Genomic DNA, 13,809 nt, shown 5'->3' on the forward strand with positions numbered 1-13,809 from the left:
TTTGAACAGCAAATATGCAGTTTTTTGTTTTTAAAATTACGAGGAAGATTAATCAAAGCCAATGGCACTCAACTTATCACTGTGAAATTCTTCGCATACTAGTGTTATAAAATTTTTTCTATATTTCAATGCTTTTTTCATCTGTCAAATATTACTGAAATTTTTTTTATTAATATTGAGTTTAAAACTTTTTTGCTGTTAAATAAAAAATTACTTTTTTTTATTACAGTAAATTTTTTTTGTTTCAACATTTTTATCGAGTATAGTTTCATCATAACAGTCATCTGTTTCGTATGCAAATTATAAATTTTTTTTGGAAAATTTGTTGTTTGTATCTTGTTTGTCATAAACAAGCAGACCTCACTAAAATAACAGAAATCAGAGCTTGGAAAAATAAGGGAAGGATTTTTAATTTTCCCTGAAACTGATAGCGCTTATCGAAGTTAAAGGATCTTTTTGAGGTAAGTAGAAATATTAAAAATACATTATTCAAAAACGAGTAAAACATTTTCGTATGGTTTCATTAAGTATTGTTTAATTTCATACATTTAAATTTTACTATGGCAATACTTCACATACTTCTGACTTACGATAAGGACTTAAATCATGATTTCTATTTGTAATGCTGATATTTAATCTAAATGCCTACAATCATGAAGTCCCATGAAAGTCTAATAAAAAATTTCGTTTTTAACCTCAACAAGATATTTAAAATTAAGTCCACAACTTAAAGTTATATTTTTATAAATATTTATCTGAAAGGTTTTGAAAAGTACTGAATTACAACAGCAAAGATATATTTTACTTAATTGAATTTTTGGCTGACCACATATCTTTTACCCATAATTAGTGCTCTTGGAATTGTTTCTTATATTTAATTATTCCTAAATAGTTTTTGGAGACTTCAAGTACCAAGGGTGCCCTGCCAAACTTGAAGCTCAGAGTCAGTGTTCATTAGCCCAATTGTCCCAAAGCCGTACTTAGCATTATATGTTCTAACTTGAAGTTAGTTTAATAGAAGTAGTAAAAATACAAAATTAACAATACTGTTGTGACACTCTGGATAACATGCATTTTCGGCATAGCCGGAAAGAGCGAATTTTGTCGTGCCCGAGACACTCTGCATAACATGGCCCCAACAAAATCACTTAATGTGTTATATTAGAACACTACATTATTATATGTATATGAAACTGTACAATATCATAGCAATCTTACAGTTTTGAAGTTTAAAATTGTCTTACCTAAAGTTTTAAATTAAAAAGTTGTCATATAATTTTTGTTTTATTTTGTGTGTGTTAAGAATTTAAGCGATTACATAAGACTTGAAATTTTTTTTTTTATTTTTATCAAGTTAAGCGGAATACATGAATTCTTGTGTGCACTGTTTGGAGCGCTGAAGCCATAATTTGAAGTATTCAGCTAAATCCTTTACTTGAAATTTGTAAATTTTGATTGACGCTGGATACAAAAATATTTGAATTGCCAAATTATAAGTAAACCACTGTTGATTTTGTATTCATCTTACTTAACACACATCGCGAAATTAGTCAGATTTCGTTTATCGCAGCAATGGAGTTCTTGAGAACCTTAAAAAACATGATTATAGAACCACTACTAGATTTAGTTCAGCCAGTTACTGAAGAAAGTTCGCAAAAAAATTCTAATCAAAAAGCTCTACGAGGCAAACAGAAGTACGAGACTAAGAATAAACGTCAACGTAAGCGCAAGACCGAATTAAAATATAAAAAGGGATCGGGAAAAAACAGAAAGAAATCTATGTATGTTGGAAAACCGCAAAGTTATATGCGTCTACGAAAGAATTCTTCGTCACATAAACCCAATAGAAAATGTAACAAGAATGTCAAGTTCACAGGCATTTCTCGTGCAACCCCAGTTCTCACACGTTCAAGACATAGACTGTGTCCAAGCGAAATGTTTGTTGAGTTAGTAAATGGCGTTGCAAAAACTTGCTCCTAATAAAGGTACTTCAATAATTTAAAATCAGTTATTTTTTATAGTCCAAAAGTTTTTGATTACTAATTAGTAATTTATTCAAGTGATCAAGTAAATGGACGAAATAGGCTTGACTGACATCTTAGGTTGCCTTTTTTAAAGAACTTTTACTGAGATGCCAAAGCTTCAAAATTAGCTGTACAAACTTGACGACTATGTTACTAAAACCTATTTATGTTTTGGCAAGTAAGTAACAATTCGTATATACGTCTAATTTTAATTACAAATACTAATGAAATAATTTTCAATGTTTAATAGTTTACCCAACTGCAAAAATAATGGACTGGATGTACTTTATTACCTTTTAATTCGCAATTGCTTCAAGGTCTCCAAATTCTAATATAATTGATCCAAGCGCTTCAGATATTACAAATAATACTACAAAATTAATACACAGTATTTTTGGAGTACCCAAATTGGATAAATTTTTATTATATTTTTACCATTTGCTATTTTATGTGACCTACCTCATTTATAATTAATTTTTGGGAAATTTTTAAAATAAATCTGTCATGGAGAACCCAAAACTGGAAAAAAAACTATAATATATTGGAGCTGAATCAGATACATTGATTGGAATATATAATCAGATTATAAATTTTGAACTTGAAATTTTGAACTCATTTATTTTATTTTTTGATACTACACAAAATGCAACTGATGAATAGGGCGGGGATGCGTTTATTTTTTCCATTTTTTTTCGAGCAACAACAGTCTTTCAAATACGACTAAAATAAATAACAAATACGAATGAAAACTAAAAAAAGGTTGTCATTAGCTCACGAATCATATTAAGACGTATATACTTTCACAAGAGCTTTATTTTTCAATTATTAATTATTAATCACTTAATTATTAGTTGATAATTATTATTAATAATTTTAATAATTATTCATTAAGTATTATTATTATTCATTCGGTAACTTAATGTATCAGATCGTCAGCATATTAGTTTAAAACAGCAATTGGAAAGTATTGAATGGTCTGTATATTTAAAAAAGTATTTTATTCAATAAATAAAAAAGAAAAACTTTTAATAAAAACGTTTATTGTTTTATTTACATATATGAGTTTATTAGTCTATGTTGCAAGTTAATAATCTTATAAAGTTTATTTACACTACATAAAGAATAATAATTTTAAATAAGACTCATTAAGAACAAACTTAGCAATTCCAAATATGATTGAAATTTCTTGGACACATCAATCTAAAAATGATTGCAGTAGAGTCAATCATTCAGTCCAACTTTTTTTCAGTTCCCTTTATGTGTATATACTTCACTTCTAAAAATATCGAAGTAAAAAACTATATATATAGACTTTTCACATTGATATTAGTATAAGAGCCAATTCACGATTAATTTTAAAAATTTTATTAAATATTATATTGCATAAATTTGCCGTAATTGACTTTTACGTATTTGTATTTAAATGTGACCGCTTTACAATACACCCCATCGGTTATTAATGACCATTTGCTCATTTGTTCAAAAATGCATTCAATAACCGCTATGCATTTGAATCGATATTTCGTAATGTATATCTTCATATCTTGCAGGCGCCTTAAATGACGAATCGATATACTTCCAATTGGATATTGTATATGCATTGAATATTGTGTAATAGTGGGTAATCGTCTAAATACTTAACAAGAATTTATACATGCCGTCTACACGCTTCAACTAGGACATCCATTTTTTGCATTTTGCATTTCCATCAAAAATCTAATCAGAATTATATGTCAACTTCTTGGTAGGTTACATTTAAACTCTCCAAATCAAAAGCCCGATATCTAGAAAACCCAGTTATATTGGTATTAAACATCACAACAGTTAATTCAGAATATCTATCTTTACTATATAATATACTTGCAAAGTATAACACACTTCGAAAAGTCGGCGACAGTTATATTGAATACTATATAATAATATATACAAAAATAAAAACTAATTTTCAATTTTTTTTACTTAAGCTTTGTCATTAATGACAAAGAATAACAACAAATGTTTTATAATTTAATTAATCAGATTTTTGATTGTTTATATTGGTCTTTAAATACATATCAGTGGTTTTTGGAATAATTCGTTCATTTTAAATGTCCATAAATAAACACCAAGAAATTGGCAACCAAACACTACTATGAATTACATACCAATATCATCTTGGTTTTATAAGAATTACAATTTTACCTTAATTGTATTTATCGGATTTTTGTATGGAATCGATTTTTGATTTTGTATCAATGCAACCGAAAGAACCAAGTGAATAAAGCCAAAAACAATTAAGATTCTTTTTGCTATATGAATAAGATATTTTATATATATTTAAACCATATCTATCTGCAGCGTCGAAGCCCCGTATAAAGAGGAATAAGAGAAGTATAACTCACAATAATAAATTATACCAATGTAAATAAAATATTTCCGTATATTTCGTCACATACATACAGAAACATTATGTACTTATAATTTTTAGTTTTATTTCATCAAACATTTTTCATCTTATAATTTTACACTGCTATTCCTTATCAAAAATTTATAATAATAGATGAATTAAAACAAAATTAATACTAAAATTGCGTAACTGCGGTTTTTATATATTAAGATTACTTGAAAAATAAGGCAGCTTAACTCTGCTGAAGTGAAGCATACTCATTCTATTCAGGAAAACGTGTTAATTTAATTTGGAACCAAAAAACGGTGGACAATAAAAATGTACTTTTAATCCCAAAAAATCCAGCAGATTGCCACGTACCACTAATAAAAAATAGTGCTGCTAAGAAATGAACTTAGCAAAATCCTAAACTTTACGAGTATATTAAAAAAAATATATATTATTTGAGGAAAAGCAGAGCTGGGAAAAGCACTAAAAATAATATAAAGTAGAACGTTGGTAAATGCATCATTAATCAAACGTCCACACAGTGAACAAAGTTATTTATCATTTTTTTTTTCTTTTCATACATTTACTTATTGTTATTAATTTTTTTTTTTATTTTTTTCATTTTTCTTTATAAATTTTTTATATTTTTTTTTATTTTTTGTACACACTTTTTTATAAATTTTTAACTAAAACAGTGCCAAGACAGAGTTAATATTTGTACAGAAGCAGCCGAAAAGAAAAAATGCCGGGACTGACGTGCACAGTGCAGACGCTCTACTACTCCATACACATTTACTCCAGGGATTAAAACATCACCACCCTAATGGAGGATATCAATTTAAACGTAGTTGTAAATTGTAATTTTTTATTAGATTGTGGCCATTTTTATGAACGAAATAATGGCAAATGCCTCTTAAGCATAGAAAATTGTTAAAAGCATAAATCAGGATTATATTTCAATGAATCATCAGATGTCATTCTAATACTCATGATTTTCATGAAAAAAGTAGTGGATTGTGGTTTTAATTTTTATTTATTTATCCAATTTAGTACTTCACTATATTCGTTCTTAATATACTAAACTAAAATTATGTAAATCCTTTAGGCCAATTTTTTTTAGTCTTATTTTTCTTTTGTAGTTGGGTGTATGAACCCTATCTTTTGCACCAAGAGTTCTAATATGACCCTAAGATAACATGCGGTATTTTATATAGTAAGGTTTTCAAATGTTCACTCATTCTAATTTTATTTACAAACATTTTAATTTTTATACTAAATATACAAATCTAACATCACCATTTTCTTAACTTTTACTTTTTGTAACCTGTGGTACTTAACTTTCATTCTTTTTCACTATATTTTATACTAAATATATGAGTTGCATTGATGACTGGTTAAAATGATAATAGAAGACATAAGCAACAATACAAATGCATAAACTAAGTGAAAAAAAAAATAAATTTGGTGACAACGAATGACATTTAATTTGGCTTTCGGAACCGAGAAGATACAAGAATATTGTTGTACGGAATTCTTTGTAAAATTAGGTAGATACCTTAAAACAGATGTCAATTAGGCGAGAGAGATATTAGAATACCAACCCGGATGTATTTTCTTACCTCTGCTTTCTAATGTTTACTTGGAATCCATATTAATGAAGTGCTAAGTAATAGAATTATGATTAATAAGATATTATTAACAACTTAAGATACGCCGGGACTTACTAAGGATGCACGGGACATTGTTACCGTTGGTGTTTAATATTTACTTCAAAACCATATTAAAAAATACGAATTGATGCAATAAGTCGAATCATGACATAGTGCTTATTGTCGACTCTCTAGAGGGATTAGAGCAGCATTTTAAATGATATTGCAAGGAAATGATTTAAATTCTTGCAAAATTCAGCATTCCCAATAGAGGAATAAAGATGCGAATATGCAACATATTTGTACCACCCAGCCTAAGCTCAGTGTATGGTTTGTGAAGATAGTTAAAGAAACAAACTAAGTGCATTTCACCATAAATTTTTATAGCGAATATTTTAATTAGTTGAAAAAAATGATGGCCTTATTATACTATAGTCATCCAAATTGTATAGGTTTAGCATATAAATTACTAATACGTGTACTACGTCGACCAGAAGAAGTAATAACCAAAAAAAAAACTTCGCAACAAGCATTCAATGCAAGATCGAAAGGAGGATCCCAAAAAATAAGGGTTTAGTTAAAAATAACTAAAAAAGCAGATGATCAAACTGTGAACAATTATCATGGAAAAACTTAATATATAATAAATTGTGATTAAATTTGATTATTTAAAGACCACTAATGACAATTTTAAGCTCTTGAATTAGGAAATAAATAAAACAATAAAATAAATTAAAAACAAATTATTATATCATTGCTATAATCTATAGTTTTCCAATGAATATGCATGTAATCATAAAAAAATTACTTATATCAAAACCTACAATGTCTTACGAAATTTATAAATTTATAGGTTTCATAGAGGCTGTATTTTCTTTTCTTTTTCAACAACAGATAGAAATAGAAAGACATGCCAGTAGATAGACATGCATGTATACACCTTAAATGAAAGGTTCCAAAGCAATGATTACGAATACTTATATGATTTGACTACTTTCTATTAATATTAAGAGAAATTATAGTAAAATGAAAAAAAAAGTATGGTATAGTACATTATTATAATCAAAAGTCAGTAACTATTATAATAAAAACTTTGTCAAAAACTTTACTTAAAATTTTATTTAAAGTAATATTATTTTTAATCAAAATAACCAAAATTTTTATTTGGAAGGCGACGAAAACCATTATGTAAACTGTCTGACAGTTTTTTTGGTATCTCCATATATTTCCATCAATACAACCTAAATGAAAAAAAAAAAATTAATAGTACACTCCTTTTTTACATAAAATAAATCAAGCATATATTAAAAAGGACTATATTAATAAATTCACCTTTCCAAAATTTTTATATGCAATAACTCCACAAGTACTCAACTTCGTGAATGCTACTTTTTCATTTAATTTAAATGAAAAACATGTAACAAAACATGAGATTGAGATTGCAGTACAAACATCAACAGTCAGCTTATTTCCTTGAGTAATGGCACACTTTTGTAGTGTAATGTAATGTGCATATAGAAAAAAAAATTTCTTTAAGTTTAGATCTAAAATTTTTCTTTATTTTCAAATTAATTTCCTTATTGACAATGCCTATTTCTAAAATTTTAAACATTAATTTTTCGTGAAATTTTTGGTATGTGTTTTAGTGCTGTTAGGTAGCGCTTCTGACTCTTATTATCTTTTCCATAATTCTTTACATTTTTTTTCTGTTTAACAATCTGCTTCATCTTCTTCTCCATGTCGTATAATGAAGACAAGTATGCACATTGACCCATAGACATATCTAAATCAAATTGTTCAATCATAAAGCTTACTTCACAATTTCTTCAGAAAAATCTTCAATCACATTTTTGTGATTATTATCGCTGAATGGTAAAAAATGTTATTATAATTAATAACTGATTGTTTCAAATTAATAAATTAATTGGTCTCGAAATTTGAGAAATAACTTAAAACCTTAATTCTCATATGCGAGCGATATTCGCCAGCTGGAAATTGCACATAACCAGGGTCTGAGAAGACTATTCAAGGTACCATGGTACATTAGGACGAATGACTTCCTCAGGGACCCCAAGATTCTCAGAATGGTTACAGGCTCCTCGGGAAGTTAGGCAGAACTGAGGTCAATTATTGCTTTGTCTGATGAAGTGATAAACAATAATCCAGTCAAGGCGTAGATAGGGGTTATGAAGAAACCCCGCGGTTAATAGAGAATAAAAGTGCTCAAGTGCACTGATTCAACTAGCCTCAACACAATAATAATAATAATAAATATGAATATTAAAATGTTTTTGGATTTGCTTCTTATATAAAGCTTAATAAATAATTTAAGCTAACATTAAAAGATAACCCACTAAACTTACCAACTGCAAACGGTAGCGCATTTAACTACTTCTTTCACTCTTTAATCTGTTGGCGACTTTTGCAAATTGTGATTTTGATGTGCACAGCACTGAAGAGTGAGCAGTGAGAGAGTGAAACATTTGTAGGAATATAAAATTAAGAAAATTCGATTTATATGAAAATCAACCAAAAAAAGTAAATAAATGGAAATAAAAATAATAAAAGATTGTAGAAATTCGAAGACTGCCATCAAGTTTGCATGTTTGAAAATGACAACGGGCAGACAATCAAATCAGTGGCAGGCAGCAAGGAAAAAGTAAATCCACTCTACACAAATTCACTAACTAAAAATCCAATACGAAGGGTGGACGAGCTGCCCATGAACACCCGACAAAATGTAAATTTATGTCGTAATACCGTTTACCACCCTATTTTGTGGAAAATCTAATATATTTTGGTTAATTTTTTTCCCATTTTATTAAATATTTATAAACAGTTCTGCTTGATTTTTAACTTCAGAATATGTTGATTGAGAGTTTGCGAAGAGATACTGAACTAAAGTTAATGGATACCAAATGTTTCTTACAAAATTGGATATAAATAAATGGATTTAGTAAACGTTAAAGTTAATAAAATTCGTAAATAAAAATATATATTAAAAAAAAAATTACATATACTTTCAGTATAAATATTTTGATAGGCTTAATTATGTTATTATATTATTTAAAAAATTCACTTATTATTGCAAATATAATTTTCAATTAAAAAACATAAAAAAGCAATAACGCAAAATTCATATTACAATTTATGTATGTATATATGTAAGATATTTATTTTTATTAAAATCAATATAGTTTATAATAAGTTTGTTATAAAATTGGTATCATACAGGTGATGTAGTGACTCTACATAGAGTCACTGTTTCATCCTTGAAAATATTTAGGGCATTTGCAATAATTTAATAAAGTTAAGAACAAATAATTCTTATCAGATTCATCAACCACTCCAAAATTATAAGTTTCTTTATCTTTATTTATTACAAATATTATAATATACTACAGTGGCGAAGTTAGACCAATTTTGGACGTCCGCGATTTCTGAATTGCGCGGTCCCTTTCATCACCGAGTTATAGAAGTAAATAATTAAGATTCACTAATACTACGAAGCATGTATGAATGTTTTATTTATAATCAAATTAAAATAAATGAATTTTCCTACCTTTAGCTTCACTTAATTTTTTTAAAATTATATCATAAAATGCACCAGCTGCTATTTTTACTTCAATTGATAGAATTGCCAATAAAGATATTCTCGCTTGGCTCAACACACTTCTCAAGTACATCATAATCAATTTTAATTTTGAGAAGTTTCTTTCAGTAGAAGTTATATTGACTGGAACTGTGAGCAATAGAATAATCCTATTATATAAACATTTGGACATACTTCCTTTAAATTATTTTCTTTAATATACAGGACGAGTTGTTTTATATCGTTGATTAAGTCTAGAGAGTCCGATTTTAAGAGCAGCAGATCCTTATTTTCAACCTTGATTCTCGATATCTCAAGTACATATATCGGTATATAGCACGAAGGAACAAAGCAGTAAAATAGACATGTTTACTAAGCTTCATCACTTAATGAGCGTGTCTGGGAAATCGAAATCGTGTATTCAATACTTTTTCTTAATTTATCTATTATAAATAAAGTAGATTGAGAAAATCTTTATGTTCTAAGAATATTTTATAATAAATAAATAAGTAAATGAAATGGGTTAGTGTATGTTCCTCTCAGTTAAGCACAAAGCCTGTTTGATTTAATGTTCTTTGTAATTTTAAATATGAAGTCCCTTGTAATTCTTTGTAAAAAAGGATTGCACTAATCACTAGTCAAATACCCAAAGGAAGATTCCAAGGTCATAGTTGTTTTGAAGTAGGTTAAATATAAGGGTGTGAGTGTATTGGAATTTAAAACTGGATAAGCTTAGATAGTGACATAATAGGTGCTTCGGTGATTCATTTTTGACACCAACGAAAATGACCAGGAGGCATTATTATAAACTTGTCAATATAGAATTTCAAGTAAAAAAATATAAATATAAAAAATATAGAGTTACTTTGCAGAATTATCCTTTTCTTGAGCAAAAAATAGTTGCTCAAGTTGCTCGAGTTTATAAAAATTTTTAATAAACTCAACAAAGAAACAATAATCACATCAATATCCAATATGATCAAATAAGCAGTATGATCATAAAAAAACAACCTTAGCATTAATATTTTAACCTTATATTATTATATTTATGACACTTATTGCAGAAGAGACTCTGTGCATATGTATACAGTACCTTCAAGGATCAAAATTTATTTGGTGAGAGGCAAATTTTAGTGATGTATTCAAAATTTTATATGAGATCTTTAACATTTGTTAAAATACATATTTATTCTTCTCTTGGATTGTACTTTTATTTTGTAAAGCAAATGTAAATGAAATTACATGTTTTCAGCAATATCACCTTTCAAACATGTGTTCCTTTGATATAATTGCATTAATTTCTGCCAGATAAATGGATACTAAATCTATCTAAAGACAAAATATACACAGATACTTTTCATATCACCCATTAAAATACTTCTCATTTTAATTATTATTACAAGATACTGAAATTTAATGGATACAATATAATTATTCAGATCGATTATTAAAATTTTCTTATTGTATACAACTCAAGTTGTACTACCACTAGAAGTTAATATGATGCTTACGTTTGAAACGTCCTATTGTTATTTTTTTTTTTTTTTTTTTGGAGCACACATGAAAAAATCGTATGGAATGTCTATTATAATTAAATTCCGTAACCAAATACCATTTCAATTTTATTAAAATTTCTATCAAAATTTAAAAAAAAAACTTTGCATATATCAACAACTTCCCTTCAACCAGTGCGTCCTGTGTCAACTAATAAAGGCTATAACAAACAAAATTTAAAATAAATAACAACAATGAAGAAACGCACAGAGTCAAGAAAATATCAAAAAAATACTTTGTAGGCAGTCAAGTGAATATTTTCCCATTTTCTTGCATTTAACTTAAATTTCTTTGAAGTTTTGACATTTCACAAAAGCAGATTTCTTTAAAAAGAATCAACAAAAAACGTTAGTACTAGTACATGCAAAGCCGAAAAAAATGTGCACCCCAGATCCTTTCCAAATAATGCAAAGCTTAATTTCAGATAAAAATTCATCAAAAAAAAAAAATAAATAAAAAAAATAAAGAAAAGTATAATAATAAAATAAAATACACAACAGACAACAACAACAAGAACAACCAACGTAAAATAACAGCAAAATTCGGACAAACAAAAGTAAAAGTACACAGAAATTTAAAAAAAAACAAAAAGTAACAGAAACGCAAAGGAAAAATACAAAAATGCTCTGAATTATTAGTATTGAGTTAAAATCAAAAACAAAAAAAATTCACCCCGGGAAGGTGTGGCCTCAGCGCTGCCATTATGCATCCTCATTTTTTGCTCATATCAGGGGTTACAAACTGCAGCCTTCACCCTCATAACGAGCGGCACAGCATTTCGACAGGCGAGGCAGCTACGCTAAGCCAGCAGGCACGCAAAGTGCGTTCGACGTTCCGTGCACACGGTAAACAAAGTTCGTCAAATACGAAATTAAAGCAATTTCAGTTCGTTGCCGTACCGTAAAGCCTACTCAAGTAGTCCTGGCAACTTTAGCCGCTGAGAAAATTACATTCTCGTTAGCATTTTCGAGTGAGGAATTTCAGATAAATTAAAGAAAATAAAATAAATTCTTTTTTGGTATAGGAAGAAATGTGGAACAACGACGTTCAGGTAACGAAGCGATGATAAGTAAGCAACATAAACACAAGAAATATAAACAATTCTAAATCCTTAAGACGAATATTGCTTGCTCTTTCACACACATGTCGTGGCACACATTCAACTGCACACACAAGTATATACACTAACACAACAACATACAACACTACATGCGTAATGTGCGTGTATTTTGTTGTTGCTTATAATGGCTTTGTATCCCGTTAAAGGACTTCCAGAACGCATTATAGTTTTTTTCTTTCTATTTCGTAATTCCATTGGAAATATACGCAGTCCTTAATTCAGCTACTTACCGCCAGTTCGCGTAGCTGCCGATTTAAGCGTTTGCTATGCATTCGTCGTAATTGGTGATGTACTACAGGATAGTATATATTATTTTTATGTTAGGTGTTATTTATTTTTCTTTTTTTTTTGCCTAATTGGAAAAGGATGTTTGTCTCTAATTATGGTTTAATTTAGATTTTTTCTTGTTCGCGTTTTGTGTTTGACGTGAGAAAATCCTGTTCACTTTGATTGCAATTAACTTTAGCTACTGTGTTGTACGTGTCTGCGGCAATGGCTACGAAACTGGCACAGCCTGAAGTGAGGCGTGAAAAAGGGAATGTCTTTTGAATTTCAATGGACACTAATTATACCGGCAGGAAAATGAAAAAACAGTAGGTGGGTAATTACTTTGTGAATCAAGGAAATTGAGTGAAAGAACCATTTTAGAATTTTAAGTTACGTTTTTGGGAAGTCAGGTGCGGTTTATTTGTTTTCAAGCACAAATAATTTTTGTTGCGGGCTAAAAATAATTTTGCCGATAATAAATAACTAAGAAAATTTTTGTTAAATGGCTTAATAAGTCATAGACAAATATTAGAAGCAGAATAAATAAATACATGTTATATATACATATATATTCATTTATATATATAATATAATAAATATAACATTAAAAATATTTAAAGTTAAATTTAGAATTTCAGAACTAAAAAACAATAAAATATAAGCAATTATTATTCTTAGGACTTGTGGCACTGCGACTGTCGAGTTTATTGTACCGCATTCTGAGTTTAGAAAATATAAACAATACACATCTAAGAATTTATCTTAGTCTGGCTACCCAATTTTATTGACCCCTAACTATCACACAATTCCTTAGGACCTTAGGGCAACACGGTAGGACTAGTACCGTGTTGAAAATTACGATTTTCCAACACGATCTGCATCGCCGATTAAATGTTTTCTTCAGTAACAGAAGTTGTTGGGCGGCCAGGGATATCAGCATGGTCCAAACTTATACGACCGTCTTTGAACCTTTTAAACCATTCGTATATTCGTGGTTGCGACACACACAAATCACCAAAGGCCTTTTTTAACATTTTTTAACAGTTTCGGCACACTTGAATCCACTTGCAACACAAAATTTGATGCACGCACGTTGTTCTAATTTTTGATCCATTATAAAAATCGCCACCCGAAAATTTTTCGACTTTTTGTAAAGACGCCAAACAAAAACTAATCGTACGATATGCGTTAAACTTTGATAGAATGTGTATAATAATGTTGCCAGTGTG

General features: G+C 28.6%; 1 long non-coding RNA gene across 1 annotated transcript; it reads left to right on the top strand.

Moving 5' to 3' along the window:
- Nucleotides 1-219: 219 nt before the first annotated feature.
- Nucleotides 220-3,843, top strand: LOC119673364. Its single transcript, XR_005252047.1, has 5 exons — nucleotides 220-461; nucleotides 1,355-1,985; nucleotides 2,061-2,202; nucleotides 2,275-2,783; nucleotides 3,575-3,843. It is a non-coding gene; the product is annotated as an uncharacterized LOC119673364 (long non-coding RNA).
- The last annotated feature ends 9,966 nt before the right edge of the window (nucleotides 3,844-13,809 follow it).

The sequence above is a fragment of the Teleopsis dalmanni genome, chromosome 1, assembly GCF_002237135.1.
Source record: "Teleopsis dalmanni isolate 2A chromosome 1, ASM223713v2, whole genome shotgun sequence".
Taxonomy (NCBI): Eukaryota; Metazoa; Arthropoda; class Insecta; order Diptera; family Diopsidae; genus Teleopsis; species Teleopsis dalmanni.